We start from the raw sequence: 17,658 nt of genomic DNA, 5'->3' as shown, positions 1-17,658 counted from the left end.
AATCTAGTAACATAAATAAACAACGTCTGAGACAATGTGATCTTTAAAGTGGGCAGTTGGGGCATGGTACTCATAGTTACACTGCAAATAACAGATGAAGTCATACTAAAGTTCTTATGCAATCGCAATTCCATAAAGCACTAGCATCTTTAATCATTCATCAGATGAAAGGATTAAATATATTCCCACATCCGATTGTTTAAGATTGTTTTGTTCCCATTAATAAAGTGTCCAAAAGTTTAATGTAAAAGAGCAGTAAAAGCAGCTAGTGTTATTCAAGAATGAGAGTACTTTTAAAGCGAGTTATGTGTAAACAAAAATAATTGTTTTTAAAATACTGTGTATGTTTTCTTATACATAAACTAAAAGCCTTGTGTGACTGTCTACACAGTAAAGTGACCATGTTTTAGAGGGAAGTTTAATTTTCACAATTTTCTGAGACCATTACATATTCATCACTAGGGAGCATTGTGGTTGTGAATGACTAGCCGTGTGTAATACCTATTGTCTGTCTAGCAGCGTACTCTGAGGTTTTGTCTGAGTCTTTTACTAGGGTCAGCCAGGACTGTGCTTGAAATCAATAATCTTACCACATGTTAGAGCACCATACTGTGATTCTTTTTCTCTCCAATAAAACTTTCACAAGATAAAGAGTCAGTCATTAGCACAAATAGAACAGACATGAACGCACCATTTGTAATCAGAACAAAAGCCTGGTTTGCTCAGTACTGTGTCTCTTCACTATTACCTAATACATAATTTAGTTTATTTCTTTAAGTTTGCTGTTTTTAATTTCATATCATCATCTCATCATCATCAACAGCCTATATTGATCCACTGCTAGATAAAGGCCTCCCCAAGATGCTTCTATAACTTGTCTTCAACAACAATGCTACAACAACAGTCCGACACAACCTAATTGTTTTTATGACATAGCCTACTTCTTCAGGAATCACATCTGGTATTTCACCTGTGTTCATTGAAACCTCTTCTTCTTCATTACTACTGTCATCACTACTATTTCATTTGTTGTAGAATGTTTCCATTCTTTGATAATCGCATTTCAGTTTTTGACCGTTGTACCATTATAATTTTTCAGACCATGATGCGATTCATTCCTATTTGGAGACATTATTTTACATTTTTTATGTTCCTGTTATTTTTAATGTTTTTTTTAATGAAGTTATTGTTACACTTTTTTACATATTCGATAGTTTCCTTACTGTTTTGCTCAGCTCAATGTAATTAACTTTTGAAAAGGGATCTTGACTGTATTTTATTTCTTTCTTTCTTCATATGTTCCCTTGTTTCATGGAAGATCTTTTTATCTTGTTGTGATATGTTGAGTCATTCAATTTCCATGGTGTCACTCAATATTTTATTGCCCAACTGTGACGCTTCTAGGCCTTCTTTTTGGTAATGAAGTTCACTAAACCAGTTCTACAATTCTAATCTGTGCTCGACGATTTCTGAGGTTCATGATGTCGATTGGCTTGTTTGGTGCTTCTTTGTTTGTTTTCTTCTTTCCATTTTGGTATTGACATGAATTCTGCAACAAACTATTCTGTGGTCAGTTGCAGTATTGAATCTGTTTAGGACCATGCAGTCTTCTATTATGCGGTTACGGTTCATTCAGTTGTAATCTATTTCACTCTTTCCTCCATTAGGACTTCTCCAGGTTAATTTGTTGGCTTGTTCTTGAAGAGAAAATTTGTCTTAAAAAGATTAGCATTTTCCACACATTTCACCAATCTACCACTTTGTTCATTATGTGTATGTGTTTTTACATTTCTTTGGCATTATAAGTGTGTTTTTGTTTCTCTTAAATTCAAAAGTCATGTTTTGCCAGCAATAAATAATGAGTGTTTTGGTCTCTCTTTATGACAAGGTATTGTTTCAATTTCCAAATTAATAAAATGCACGGCTTGCTAACAGAGCAGTAGATTTGATTAGAGAACTGCAGACTGACAGTCCAGCAGTAAAAAAGGTTGCCCTTCCTTTCATTGTTTAGTTTCCTATCCAAGTGAATAGGAAGGGACACTTTGTAACAGCTTTACTTTACTATGTTCACCAGCCAATGAAGCTGACTTAACACACTACATTAAAATTCTACTACTATTACTACTACTAAAAATCATCATCATGAATGAAAACAGGATTGGGATTAAGCATACATTTGACCTATCAGCTAATCGACAACTCACTTGTTCTCAGAGGAGGCTTCAGTTATTGTAAGATGTTTCTTTCTTCTAGTTTTAAATATAACCACTATCAAGTACAGGTTTTTAGTTTGCTCTTTTCGGGGGAGTCAAAGGTCTGATTTAATCTGGCCCTAGAAATTATGTAGCTCTCTAGGGCCACCTGTCTTCCTATATTGGAATTCCACAACAAGAGTGCAATATGTCTTCTATAAACATATTGCCTCCTACGACAGATGGCCAACATTTTGGTAGAGAGAAATAAATATATACTGTATATAATTAAACCACTCTATGCGATATTTAGAACAATAACAATCATTCTTATAATTTATTTCCATAACATGTATAAAAGGTAGAAACCAAGCAATGAATCCTATAATTGTCTCATACTTATACCTTTGATAAAAAAAAACATATATGCATTAATGAATACAATTCAAATGTGCTTTTCATCAAATATATCATATCTCATAACTATTTCTTTAAATTATGACATACACCGATCAGCCATAACATTATGACCACTGACATGTGAAGTGAATACCACTGATAATCTCGTTATCATGGCACCTGTCAGGGGTGGGATATATTAGGCAGCAAGTGTACATTTTGTCCTCAAAGTTGATGTGTTAGAAGCAGGAAAAATGGGCAAGCGTAAGGATCTGAGCGACTTTGACAAGGGCCAAATTGTGATGGCTAGACGACTGGGTTAGAGCATCTCCAAAACTGCAGCTCTTGTGGGGTGTTCCCGGTCTGCAGTGGTCAGTACCTATCAAAAGTGGTCCAAGGAAGGAAAAGCGGTGAACCGGCGACAGGGTCATGGGCGGCCAAGGCTCATTGATGCACGTGGGGAGCGAAGGCTGGCCCGTGTGGTCCGATCCAACAGACGAGCTACTGTAGCTCAAATTGCTGTAAAAGTTAATGCTGGTTCTGATAGAAAGGTGTCAGAACACACAGTGCATCGCAGTTTGTTGCGTATGGGGCTGCGTAGCCGCAGACCAGTCAGGGTGCCCATGCTGACCCCTGTCCACTGCCGAAAGTGCCTACAATGGGCACGTGAGCATCAGAACTGGACCACGGAGCAATGGAAGAAGGTGGCCTGGTCTGATGAATCAGGAGTTCAAGGTGTTGACTTGGCCTCCAAATTCCCCAGATCTCCATCCAATCGAGCATCTGTGGGATGTGCTGGACAAACAAGTCCGATCCATGGAGGCCCCACCTTGCAACTTACAGGACTTAAAGGATCTGCTGCTAACGTCTTGGTGCCAGATACCACAGCACACCTTCAGAGGTCTAGTGGAGTCCATGCCTCGACAGGTCAGGGCTGTTTTGGCAGCAAAAGGGGGACCTACACAATATTAGGCAGGTGGTCATAATGTTATGGCTGATCAGTGTATATATCTCAGTAAACTCATATTCATGTTCAGATGTTTTCACAATACAACAGATATATTTCCCCACTGCCTTCTGGTCATCTGGTACTTTCACAAAACCTCTAGAGGTTAATAGAAGCGGCAGGAAACCCTTGCTTGTTGCTGGGTTTGAAAGGAGGGTCACACTGAGGCAGCGCAGTCAGCACCATTCATCATGGAATTAGAGAAATGACAGAATTGTCTGAAGATCTCAGGGAGAAGGTTATCGACTGACGCAAGGCTAGTGACAGCTACACAAACACTAATATGAAGATTAACATCCCAGTCTCAACCACAGTGTCCATAGTTTTGGGAGACTAATTCAAGATCATGAACAACGATTGGAGATATTTCAGGGCACTGGCATCATGTGGATACAACATCTCTATGACTACCATGCGCAGTGAGCTTCCATGGGGAACTCAGGGATATCAATACATTTGGAGGCCACTGTAATTTTATCAGGATGTTGGCAGAAAATGATATGAGCATTTAGTCAATTATTTAATATTTCATATGAACATTAAATAACTTACACAAAAGTAACTAATCTCTAATAAGAAATTACTTTAAAAGATAGGTTGAACTAATCAGATATTGCTGTTTGGCAAATACAAATACTTTGTATAATTTCCTTGATTGTTTCATCAAATACATTTAAAAACAGTAATGCCCAGTAACTGCAAACATGAATCACTGGAGCTTGGTAGTCAATACTCCAGTTTGCAATTCATACAGTGATTGGGTAGCTACATCAGCTGTAAATACTTGTGGTCGACATCAAGCTGATGCTATGCAGTATCATTTTAAAGCCAGGGTGAGTCTGCTCCCACTTCTACCATTGACAATGCAAGCAAAGTGGCTTACCCTTCAACAAAGGTGGCACTTTTACCAAATGCATTTATGCAGCTTCCACTGCAAATGCACACACAGGAAAATTATGTCAGCTAAAAAAATGCCCCATGCAACGCTACATCTGGTTTCAGTTATGCCGCGTGATGTAAGCAGGGAAACTTCCCTCCCTTTTGAAGCTTGTTTTGCAGTCAGCTTCCTTGGGGAACTTAGGAATATGAATACATTTGGAGGTCACTGTGTTATTATCAGGATGTTGGCAGAAAACTATATAGGCATTATTCAATTATTTGTATTTTATTAAATTAGTTAACACTCAGTTATAGGTTAATAGAAAACATCTATTAGTAACAGCAATTTACATGAAAGAATAAAACATCTGTTGTAAAGTGTGTGCTTACAGATCCATCAATCATGGGATCTCAACTTTTTATTTAGTCCCCAGATTAAATAAAGAGAATGGCTTTTTAGAGAGGACTGGTATTTCCAAGAAAAACACAAACACATGAGGTCTGACCTTCACTATTAAGCTGAATAAAAGCTACACTCTGCCTTTGTATTACACAAATCTCAAATGTTGTGAAAAGATATACAGAGGTATATTACATCTGAAGTAAGAAATTATCATCGATTACAATACCTATTGCTCTCCAAAATGTTTTTTATTTTTATTTTGAAATACGACAGTTTTTGGGAAGCAGTATTTGTAGTAACAGATTGAAAGATCAAAATGAATTACATTATTTATTATTTAGAGGTGATTGGAGTGCTGTAAATATTACAATTATCCATACAATTTATTTTCCTATATGATAGGGGAATCACTTTTTCATGATAATGTTAGATTTTTGCAGAATATTAATTAACACAGACAATTCATGGTAACTGTAATGTGTACATGTAGTCTGTTGGTTGTATAAATGAAATTAAATAATCAGATTTAAACAGATACAAACTTACTAATATAATAACAGTGATAAATAAAATGATAAAATAAATGATCTTGAGTCTAAAGCACCACTTTCAAGGAAACATGAAGGAATGATTTAACATGTTAAAAAGGCTGACCTTTTGCCATAGTCTGGTAATTTGCAAGAAAGAATAAAAGAAGGCTGTAAAATGACACATCTTTCTTGTTGACACAAACAGAAAGCAGACACTAACATAACAGGAATAAGAAAAGCACCAAAGTTCAATATTTATAAACACGGCAAGTGATGCATCAGAAAATGTTAATTGTTATTCTCCAACTACCAATACAAATCCAGAGGGAAGAATGTCATTATTTTCAATGAAATTTAAAAAATGAGCAATTATACATTACATAATCCAATTACACATGTGTGATGTTTCCTATTACATGCTGGATCAAAAGGATGTGGAAACAACAAAACTGATTAAAAGAAGCACTAGGGGTGAGATCAGAATTGTTCAGTCTTCTGCTGTCTATCCTTGGATTAAAGTTTGCATAGTCAGTGAGTCAAATTTAATTTACTTGAAATTAAATTACTTGTACTTTTATATAGATCAACTACAAGTGGACAGAATGAAACACAAACTAGAGATTTTGTATATCATAAAATAACATTTTTAATGGAAATGCAAATGTTTGTTTTTGGCAGCATTTTCCTGTATTTTATGATAGCATTTCGGTGTGGTGAGGGTCAGTTTCAACACCAGGTGATAGGGAAGACAAATGCATCTATTTATTTTTTGTTCCGATTAGAGGTAATCAATCATTTGTTGAGTGTCTTAATCATATTGGAAACAAACAGCTAATCTACAAATCACAGTCCTTAGTGTGCATCATGAAGTTTGTTGAGGAATGGCATATTTTTGTACAATCTCCGACTCTCAGGCTACTACCTACATGTTTTAATGTCAGTAGCATAATTCAGATACATACTTAACATAACACATAACAGACCATAACACAAACGTAAGGAATCTTTATTAAGGAATTACTTACACAACATGCACAACAGTATTGCTCAGCAGCTATAAACATAAACCACTGGAGCATGGTATGTCAGTGTGGTTTACACTGACCAATGTCGCACTTTTAACAATTATATTTATGCAGCTTCTACTGCACTTGCAGACACCAATAAAAAATGCTCGTGCAACGCCACATCTGGTTTCAGTCATGGTGTGCTTGGAAACAGCAGGGAAACAGGGAAACTGTGCCCCTCCTTTTGAAGCTTGGTTTGTGGATTTGATTAGTTTTTTCTGCTTTAAAATAAAACAAGAAAAACTTGCCTTCACATTGTTGTTGTTTTTTATGACATTCACAGGGGCTTTGCACACTTAACAATTAAACACTTCACTTAGTAACTATTCCTTTCCTGAGATAAGTTGGGCTGCTATGGGCATATTAGAAACTACTAAAGACTACAGAAATAGATATCCCCAACTGTCTCCTAACACGATAGCCAGCAGGCTCCAAAGAGAATATGTCAAGTATTCTCACTTTCACTATACCCTAGGCAGAGACCACCTGCCAAGAAATGTACTACATATTGAATTTATTGTCATTGTCAGGTTAAGTAATAACACTACTGTCCTTATGTTGTCTTATACCCAATTTCCACAAAATACATGTCTTCATTTATAAAAATGTACAGTATACAGCTCTGAATGAAGCAAAAGCTGCCATTTTATTAGACAGTTAAATCATTGTATTATGTGTGGAGTCTGTAAGGAAGACAAAAAGTTACTTTTACATTATTTTTCATAATTTAAATGCCAAAGTAATTAAGTCTTTAACCCAATAATATGTTTATTTGTATATAATCTTATACTGAACACCATCTTCTGGGGTTATGCTGTAGTTCCACTTCACTCATTCTCAGGCAATTATTTTAAATGTGCTTGGCCTTTAACTTATTACTATGGTGCCAAATCGTAAATACTTTTTAAAGCAAATAGACAACTTAAAAGTGTAGACTACCTGCATTCCACATCTGATACACATATATAATAAATCACCATCTTGAGTTGCATAAAGGAAAAAAGCTGTTAATCAGACAAACCAAGATCGGCTGTTCTTGTATAAGAAAAAATATTGGGAAAGTCATAGACTGAAGTAGAACCATTTTCTTATGAGGCACTGATGCTTTGAAGAAGTTAGTGCTTCAGTAAGAACATACAGTACTTAATAAGGCAGCCATAACTGGATTCCTGGATTGAAGGTTATTTCCTGAATATTCAGTGACAGATAGTTGGGAAGTAATATGTATTGTTTGCAGCAGCCTTGGCTGAAAGGCAGCACAATGAAACAGAAGAAAGATAAGGAAAGGAATTGATATAGGCTTCATACTTACAAGCCTTCAATTGGTTGCTATTTTAAATGGAAACCAGAAGGGACAACACACACAAGGGGGGGAAGTGGGGGATTGGAGCAACATGAAAAAATGCTGTTCAAATATTTCCCTCCCTACCCAATCTCACTGTAAAGAATATGATACATCCTGTGGGATTCATTGGCCATATGAAACACATGTAACACACTTCAGTATGATACTATGTAAAAAAAAAAATCATTACAAATTTGAAAAATGTACAGCAGAAATGGAGAAATACCAACATCACACAGTAAGAATTCACCCCCACTCCTGGCTAATTTTAACATGTCATATCTTTATCTGATGATTTAAATTAATGTTTTAAGGTGCTTTAAGCCATGCTCATGAAGATTAAGAACTTATCAAATGGAATGATATGCAATTACTAGCATGCTAATATCTTTAGATTACAATTGTAACACTCTTTTTTTGTCTACAATCTGGAAAATAATCCTCACTTTTTATCTCACCTGGTCCCCTGATCACTTCAACCAATGGCTAAACAAATGTTACCAGCTAGCTACCTCATGTAAACAGAATGTCAACTTTTTTATTTTCTCAATTAAACCTCAGCAACAATCCTGTGTTATAATCTCACTTGTTAAAGAAAAGAGACATTGGCCCAGACAAAATCAAATATTTGACTCACTAGTCAGTCACAAATAAGTAACAGGCAGGTTTACATTAGGTGGACAAAAATATTCCCTACCAAACAAAATGTAAACATATTGGAATTTATAGTAAAAGTTCAGAAAGGGCTTTATATACTCAGTATGTTGCTTTTATTATTATTATTATTATTATTATTATTATTATTATTATTATTATTATTATTATTATTATTAGTATTATTATTATTATTATTATTATTATTATTATTATTGCTATTTAATAGGTGAATTATTCTTCCAATAAATAAATACTTAGATAGAACTGGAAATTATGCTTTATTTTTTCAGATGTTTGATGTTAATGCTTTGATTGTTGGAAGAACAGCAGGAAACCTTATATTTTCCAGTTGTAAAGCTTCTAAAATCTTAGCAGCAGCTGCAGGACTTGGCTTAATTTTTATTTTCATTATTGTTTGGGGGGAATTAGGTAGTTTATTGCATCTGCTTTTGTATGAACATAGCCACCTTGATAATTGTGTTGATTATATTGTGATTTTGTGGCCACATGCAAGGAAAAGGCTACTTAGTGAAAACAGCTATATATATATATTTCTTTTTTTTTGCTGTCAATACTGTACAAATCAATCTTCCATGTAACTGGGGCTTTCTGTTAATTGTTAATCACAGTTAAGTTAGTGTTAAGTGTTGCCATTTTAAGAAACTCATGCTCACTTTAATCTGTTGCCCTTTCAAGAAACTGCTTTAAACTAGTAGTAAAAAAATCTATTTTAAGTCATTGCTTTTTTAATGACAGGTCATTGATCCCATGGGGTAAGTCCAAAGAACAAACTAGTTTATCTGACACAGATAGCTTTGCATTTGTAGAGCATAGCCAAGAAGGAGAGAAATGCCATTGGCTTGTAATTTTCCTAAGGTTTCCTAAGTCTTTATATTTCTAGCAACATGTTACCATTTCATGTTTCACTATTCCTATTTTGATATGTTTCTACACTGGTACTTTATTGTGTCTTTCTCTCAGTGTTTTCTTTGTCACAGTGTGTATTCAGCCTAATTGAACACTACACCATCACAATGTCTGGGTAAGAAAAACACAAGGATTCCTTTTAATGAAATAAAAAAACAGTGTTTTTCTCTGAGACCTTTGTATATAACAGAACAACTTGTTATTGAGAGTATAGCAGTGGTTGTCATGCAAACTGTCCTGACCTTTGCCCTACACACCGTGTATGACAGTGATTGTTTGCCTGGGGATTCAAGCATTTTTTCTGTCCCCCCAATTATTAAAACATCAGGACACTAAGCATTAATTAGGTTGTCTGAGGTGAGTATAACACATCTATTTGGACCCCCCCACCATGGTCATGTGTTCAGCAAGTGGAATTTCTGTACTTTTTAAATTTGAAAAAATAATGTTTGTATTTATATAAATGACTTCATGCAAATGTTACGCACACTAAAATGGATCCCACATGTTTGGAACTGGCTTTGCTTCAATGATGCTATGGCCAGTGTTGGATAACTTGTTATTGAATAGTAGGTGACCACAGCACTGCTTAGATGGACCGACCCATTGGGACAATATTGGCAACAATATCTTCTGTGAGTTAATCAAAACTCACCCTCACACTCGCCAATTAATAATAGTCATGTAAGTACTACATACTGTGCCAATCATGTATACTTTACAGCCAGTGATCAGCGTTGGTCTGAGCACTCTCAATGGAAGAAAAACCGAAGATGACATCTGCTTATTCTGCTTGGAAACCTACTTTTTCCTAACTGTTTTTGTTGCAAATCGTCTGAGCTGAATTATTATTTTGTATTTGTGTTTCATAGCATACTAAGCATACAAAGTAACAAAGAGCCTTTCACCACCAATTCCCTGATGTATTAAATTTGATTTAAGTATGACACATATTTTAAAAGAGCAACTTTGCTTGAAGAAGACTGAGTTCAAAAGAAGGTTTTAGACTCCAGCTGGAGTAAGTTGGCTATCAGGGTAATAAATGTGAAGCAAGTTTGGAATTGTTCCATCTCTGAAATTCAAGTTATAACTTTCAGTTGAAGAATTTAAAGTGCTACTCTAAGCATACCGAAAATGTTGTTATGAGAGAAGTAGCTTCTGTTGATAAATCCAACTATAAACACACTGCTGTGGATTCTGGAACAGAAGTATAAGAACATAAGAAAGTTTACAAACGAGAGGAGGCCATTCGAACCATCGTGCTCGTTTGGTGTCCATTAATAACTAAGTGTTCCAAGGATCCTATCCAGTCTATTTTTTTTAATGTTCCCAAATAAACACAATGCACAAGTCTGAATTTGTGGCAGTACATAGAATCATTAAATATTATCATTTAAAAACATTACAATTGTTGAGTCACTGGGTTGATCGATTATTATTGTTTTAGGTTACAGCTGAGTAATAAAGAATTTAACAAGCTCAATCCTAAACTGTAACCCGTTTTTAATCAAATGTTTAACCCCACCCATACAATCTAAACACCAAACCTAGTTCATTATGAAGAGTTTCCACTTGGAAAAAGCAATACTCTGGCAAACATTAAAACACCATCAAGCAGTTGGCAGTGAGGTTGACTTCTTAATTTATTTTAATTGCAGCTTGACTCTGTGGATGTGTGCTCTAGCTCAACTCTCACTTATTTCATTAAACTTAACTGAGTTAGATGAGCCAAGAGGCCGCCTCTCATTTGTCACCTTTCTTATGTTGTTTTAAACTAACTGCTCAGAATATTTCATGTTAACTAAAACAGCCCCTTAAATAGCTTAAAAAAAGTTTTAATCAGATTATTAATTTAAAAAGGGTATAATTAAGTAATTATGAGGTCAGTTGAAACAACAATTGAAGTCTGTCCTGAGGATTGAGGCCTGGAATTAATAAAATGTTTCCCACCCTGCAAAAATGTCCAAACCCGGTCTCTTCATGACAGCCTGCCGTTGGATAGATACTAAAAGATATTTATGGCATACATTATACTGCCATCAAGTGACAATTTTGAAAAGTGTGATAGGTGTGAAGGTTCTTTCTTTTTTTAAATTAATCAAGGAATAGATTTGGGAAACTGAAGCAATACAACTTATCTTTCTGTTGTTAGGCCCTGTTAGATTGCCTGGAGTTACCAAACTTAACTATTTTTTTGGTTTTCTTTTAAATCAATTTAATGTTATTTCTATATCTTAAGAAACCCTCTAAAAACAAACAGACTATTTGAACATTTAAAATCAAGATCCTAATTTTCCTGGATCTGTGATATTGGTTTTATAATTATTCTGGACGCCAAACAGGCAATTTCATCTGTTGCCAGACCTACAGCAATGAAGAGGCAATTGTGCAAATCGTTAATAGCTGTTGTGAGAACATTTTTAATATTAAATAAAATGCAATAAAAACTTTAAAACTAAGACCAGCAAGCAGATGAAACAGAATGGAAAAAATATATCTGGAGTCAAAATGAAAAAATTCTCAGCACATAAAATATTACTTGCACAGTTACTGCTGAAATATCAAAGGAAGTGGGGTTTAGCACTCAGTGTGTATATTTACCTAAAGTGGACTGCATATAATATACATAGAGCTTTTAGTTTCAATATTTGAAAATGTGTAAATCTTACTGTCTGAAGAGTGTTATGTGCAAATGATTATATTTACAGGAAAGCGATAGCACATAGCACATAGCATATAGCACATTAACCTAAGTTTACACTGGAGGATAGGAGTGGGGGATAAAAGACAGGGTGGGTGATCAGTGTGGAGCCAGTCCGGGTTTTGCCAGGCTCAAGTCGGTTTGAAAGGCATCGAAGAGTAATTGTGTCCCGGAGTAGACAGCTCACTTACCTGTGGGTGGTTCATGAGGTGCCTACTATCCGATGAAACAGAAGTTAAATAACTATATCACTCTGGTGAATCATTTAGCTTGTAGTTTTAGTAACCCTAGGAGAGTAAGACGCTCCTGAATCTGCTGCTGCTTTTTGTGTACTGTTCCTATATTGAGAAGATTAGTTTTAGCTTTTATGGTATTTTCTTGTATTAGCTCTTTTATTATTTTGTTCTGTTTCATGTGGGTAGGGTATTTTAGCTTTTATTATGCCCTGATTATTAATGGCGGTTTTAGTTTTATTAGAGTATTTATATTTCGGATATCTTCCCTGTTGTGCAACTGAAAACCAACCTGTAAGTAAAAATCATTGTTATTATCACTTGCCTCCTGCTGTTGTGTCTTGGGGTCCGATCGAGCCTTCCCGGTGGGTATAAATAGGGGGTTGCGAGTTCCTCTCTCGCTCACCAACAGAGGTGGCGTAGTTGTTCATGTGTTCACACTGAACCCCCACCAGTCATGACAAGGTTAATATAAAATACCATGCATACATCCTAGTTGAAATCCTAGTGCAGACATGATGCAGAGATGTCCTGGGTATGTGCTAAAATCATGGGGCATAGGTGAAATCAGAGTAAAACAACAAGAGGTGCTGAACACCTCAGGAGAATAATAGGAGTTCAAATATTATATTATATTGCAGTATTATGTCTGAACAGATGTGTCTTGAGAAGGTGGTGAGGGACTATCCATGACCTGTCATGACCTCAGTTGGAAAGTCAACAATTAGGGGCTAGGTTTGAAAAGGTGCCAGCTCTGTAGGAAAAGTGTGTCATTTCATTTAATTTCACATGATCATAATTTGATTTTATTATTGATTTATGGGCATTATTTTGTAAAACTGGAAAATACTTTAATATGGATAAAACCAGCAAGGTATAAAGTGCTAGAAACCTTTATGAATACAAGAGGTACACACTATATTAGCAACACCATTATGAATGACAAAGACAAAAACACAGCTGCTCATTATGTTTTTCTTGGGGCATAGACTAACCCCTGACCTTAATGGATTTTATGTTCTTTTCTGCAAAGTGTTGGCGTAATGCTGTGCTATTCCTTGTGCAGTGAGAGATGGTCTTTGAGGTCACATCCTGATTCAACATTCTAATGCCCAAAATGTCCCATGCGATGCAAAGTCGATGTTTTTGCTTTGCATATTGCCAAGAAAAGTTTTCCTCATTGTTATCAACTTCTCACATGCAAATCATTTCACAGTTTTTTCTGTTTTCATAGGCAGACATCTGCAGACTCCTTTCTTTCTGGATATGGTATGAAAAACAATGCCAGAGTCAGCAGAAATTTATGTAAACCAATTACAGATCACATTAACTGTAACTTAGGAAAGTATTCTTAAATAAAGCCATAATCACATAAAATAAATAATCATAATACAAATTCTGCACAACTTTATAATATTATAAGTTTTGATCATTCTTAGCAGATTTTTGCATACAAAATACAATATCATTGGAGTCCACTTCATAGATATATTGCCAGTTTTCCCTAATGTGATGTAATTTTGAACACTTAATCTGCAAAATATGTGGCCAGCAGCCATACCACCTGGGATTCTGATAAGATCAGATCTCAGAAGCTAAGCAAGGTGGGACCCGCCTTTGGTGAGGAAAACTCCAAAGAAATCTAGTGATGCATAAAGCTGAAAAGTCACTATCAGAGATAGTGTATTCCCCACTTCATTTTAGTTTTAGTTTAATTTAATTTCTTAATGCAATGCACAAAATCCTCAGAGGGATAACACACAGACAGACACTCCATTATACTCACTTTTCTGAGGCTGAGCATTTAGTAAGAAAAATAACAGTAAAGCACATCTGTGTTACTATCAACTGTTTTGAATTATACTCCTTGGACAGCAAATGGAATAGTTTAGTGAGTTTGATTAAAACTGTGTTCAAAGGGCTAGTTTAAGGTTTTACAAACTACACAAGGCATCTGATAAGAATACTGCATGGCCTGCCTGAAAATAATACTTTTTTTTCAAAGTAGATCTACTGGTAGAGTTAATCATTAATTTTGTTGTATATACTAGTAAATGTCAGGCTGAGATGTAAACAACATATTTAAATTTACAGATTAGTATTGTATATATAATGGATCCCGTGGCATGAAGACTGTGACAGATTCCCCAGCAATTTAATAACATTTTAATATATTCAAAATCCAATTGGATTTTGATTCCTAAAGCCTAATGCATTTTCCTGTATAAATACTACTTCAGTCTATTATTTTGACCAGATGAAGTGGGTAAAATGATTGTGCAATGTTATAAAATAATATAATTTTGAAAATACCACATTAATCCATGAGGCTTTGCAGCCCAATGGTTAGAAACAAAAGACCAAAAGCTTGGCTAAAGTTTTAGCTTGGCTTTAGTCATTGGCTAAAGCTGCAACATCATGTGAACTGTTCACTTGGATGAAATATGGAAATTAAGTGGCTGTACGGAGTTGTCAACCCCTGGAATACCTCTTTTTGTTCCTACATAACTTAATTACTTGGTCTTACTGAACCATTAATCAATGAATTTATTAAGTCATGTTTTGGGGAGGTTTTCCGCACTCAGTCCTTCTTTTCAGAAAAACAGTTTTTGTGTATCATTGCCTATATCTGTAGCAACCAATTTGTCCTCAGCTTGTCTCCACAGGCACTCTCATTTTATGAAGCAATCTCATATTAGACATTCTTTAATTTGCATGGTCCAGCTGCTCTTCTAAGGGCTTGATCATGTTAATTAGAGCCCACCATGGTTCTGTGTTTCAGACGTGCTTAAGTAAAACTCCACTAGACTTATCATGCATGACCAGATACGATACACAAGAAAAAAATATTTCCCTTCAGGCATGAACTACAAATTTCAGGTACTAATGAACAAAGTAATGAAACTTGGTTTAATACTCACAATGGGGAACCTTTCCCTGTTGGAAGTTAACATTAGGAATGCTTTCACTAATGTGGGAATGCGTGGATTTTAACAGCTGTACTCCTTCCTGTTCACAATACTGAGTCTGCAATTCTTTGCAGAAACAAATGTATTTGCTCACTGAAGTGCTGCAAAAACAGGGCCTATCTCTTCATGGTGTCTTTTAACTTCCTGACCTATGTGGCTGAAAAAACACGATAGAGGGTGTCCGTAAGGTTCAATAGTTCATAATGCAAATATATAGGTACCTCAATGAATTGCACTTATGTTGTAAGTCGCACTGGATAAAGCGTCTGCCAATAAATAAATAAATAAATAAATAAATAAATAAATAATAATGAAATTGCATTGAACACAGAGTTAACGTTGCTGCATAATATCAAACAGAACAGCCAACAGCTACTTGAAAAAGAACAATGAGGACTAGCTTATATAATGTATCGCAGCACTGCAATTCTAATCCCACAAGAATAATATATTTGTTTGGAAAAAATATTTGTGGCGCTACTTGAGAAATAATGAACTCTCGGTCTGACAAAAAACAACAACACTCAATTAATACATACTTGTAGAGTAAACAAATGGGACTAAATCAAAATATGATTTCATAGAAAAGAAAACATTTCAGAGTTTGCTGGGCACTTGATTCACCCTAGGGAAAACTGCTGATGGAATTGAAATTGACGACGGGGTTTGTAAACATCTGCCTATCATTTAAATTGCTACTCAATCTGCATCTGTCTCAGCTCAGTCTGCACAAAATTTGATCTCAATCCATGGATTTCCGAACCTGATACTACACGGTCCAGCTAAGGTTCATTACTGTTGCAACAATATATTATACTTACAAAACAAACCATTGTGTTATACACAAGGAGACCGAATGGTATAATGTTGACTACTTAGTTGGTGTTGCTTAACAGGAAATGGATTTGGCATGTGCCAAGGCAAAAATGGAAACAATTATGGGACGTTATGAATATTGTTGAAAGATATTTTTGTTTACTGTTAAAACAGGGTGAATCTAAAATGAAATATTATGGACAAAAATTTTCACTTCTTTTTAAAATGGTATCTGATTGTAAGTTTCCTGTTATTTAATTTCTTAGTTGGTCCATATGCTATTCTATATATCATATGTCACAAGTAAGAGGTAAAATTCTGACTGCTATAATTAATTAACCATATTTTGGTAAGAGGTATATGATGCTGAACTCTGTATGATCCTGTTGTCATTTCTCCTATGATATGTAGCAATTCCGTTCAAATGTCTCCTCCGAAGCCTACTCAAATGTTTTATTTTCCATTTACCCATTTCCACTTTCACTCCCAGTGAAAGTATTCCTATTCTGGCAGAGAAAATACTCCAATCTTTTTTCAATTACCTTTCACTAAATTACCTTTCTTAAATGATCAAGACTTCTGAGGAAAAAAAAAAGTTAGATCTGGCTATATTTTTTCATTACATTTTCTCACACTACTCCTCTGTAACTAAAGATGTGTGTTTTCTTTCTTTGGCATATTATGCATTTCTTCTGTCAGTAACAATTTCCACATCAAATAGCAAAGAAAATAAAAAAAAATAACAAAGGATATTATATATTTCTTACTTTAATTTAAGTAACTTAAGTAACATGAAGTGTTACTGACAGTACTCCCAATACAGCAGCTGAAACATGTTTGCTTACAATCAAATACATTCAAATGGTTTTAAAAAGGTAAGGAAGATGAAACTGAAAAATACAATTCTTGCAGTTCCATTGTAATCCATTAAAACTGAAACATTTAAAAATGACAGTGGTCACTGTAACATAACCTTTTCTTCCATGGGGATGACATTATTTTTTGCCTTGAAATAAATAATACAAAGTTAATTCTAGTCATGATTTCATTTAATGAATATATGTTGCACTAAGAAAGCTCAAAATGTCCATGCTATATACAGAAAGAGCACAGACTTTTCTAATAGCTTTAATCCAGCTATGCATCTTATTCTACATTTCTGTAGGCAATAGCCTGCTTGCCCCATGACAGACTGCTTTGTGGCATGCAATTCACATCTGGTGAAACAACTAATAGCATACGCACATACACACATCAATACCGAAGTTCAGCAATGCAGGCTGTAAACATTCAGTAAGCCTAAAAGAATGTGAGCACATTTTAAGTTTAAAACAAGGTGGTACAATGTTAGGCTAAGACATTAATTAAAACCTATGGCTGGGAATCTTACCTAGTTATATGTGTAAAAAGCTATACAACCGGAGCCAGGCAAAAGCCGTTGCTTTTGCATATTTTTTGACACAATGCAATGTCAAGTTTACTTCATTTAAAAATCAATCAACCCATCAATGAATCACTCAATTAATTAATTAAT

Source organism: Amia ocellicauda, chromosome 1 (assembly GCF_036373705.1).
Source record: "Amia ocellicauda isolate fAmiCal2 chromosome 1, fAmiCal2.hap1, whole genome shotgun sequence".
Taxonomy (NCBI): domain Eukaryota; kingdom Metazoa; phylum Chordata; class Actinopteri; order Amiiformes; family Amiidae; genus Amia; species Amia ocellicauda.
The sequence above is the reverse complement of the archived record's forward strand: the minus strand, read 5'-3'. Positions refer to the sequence as shown.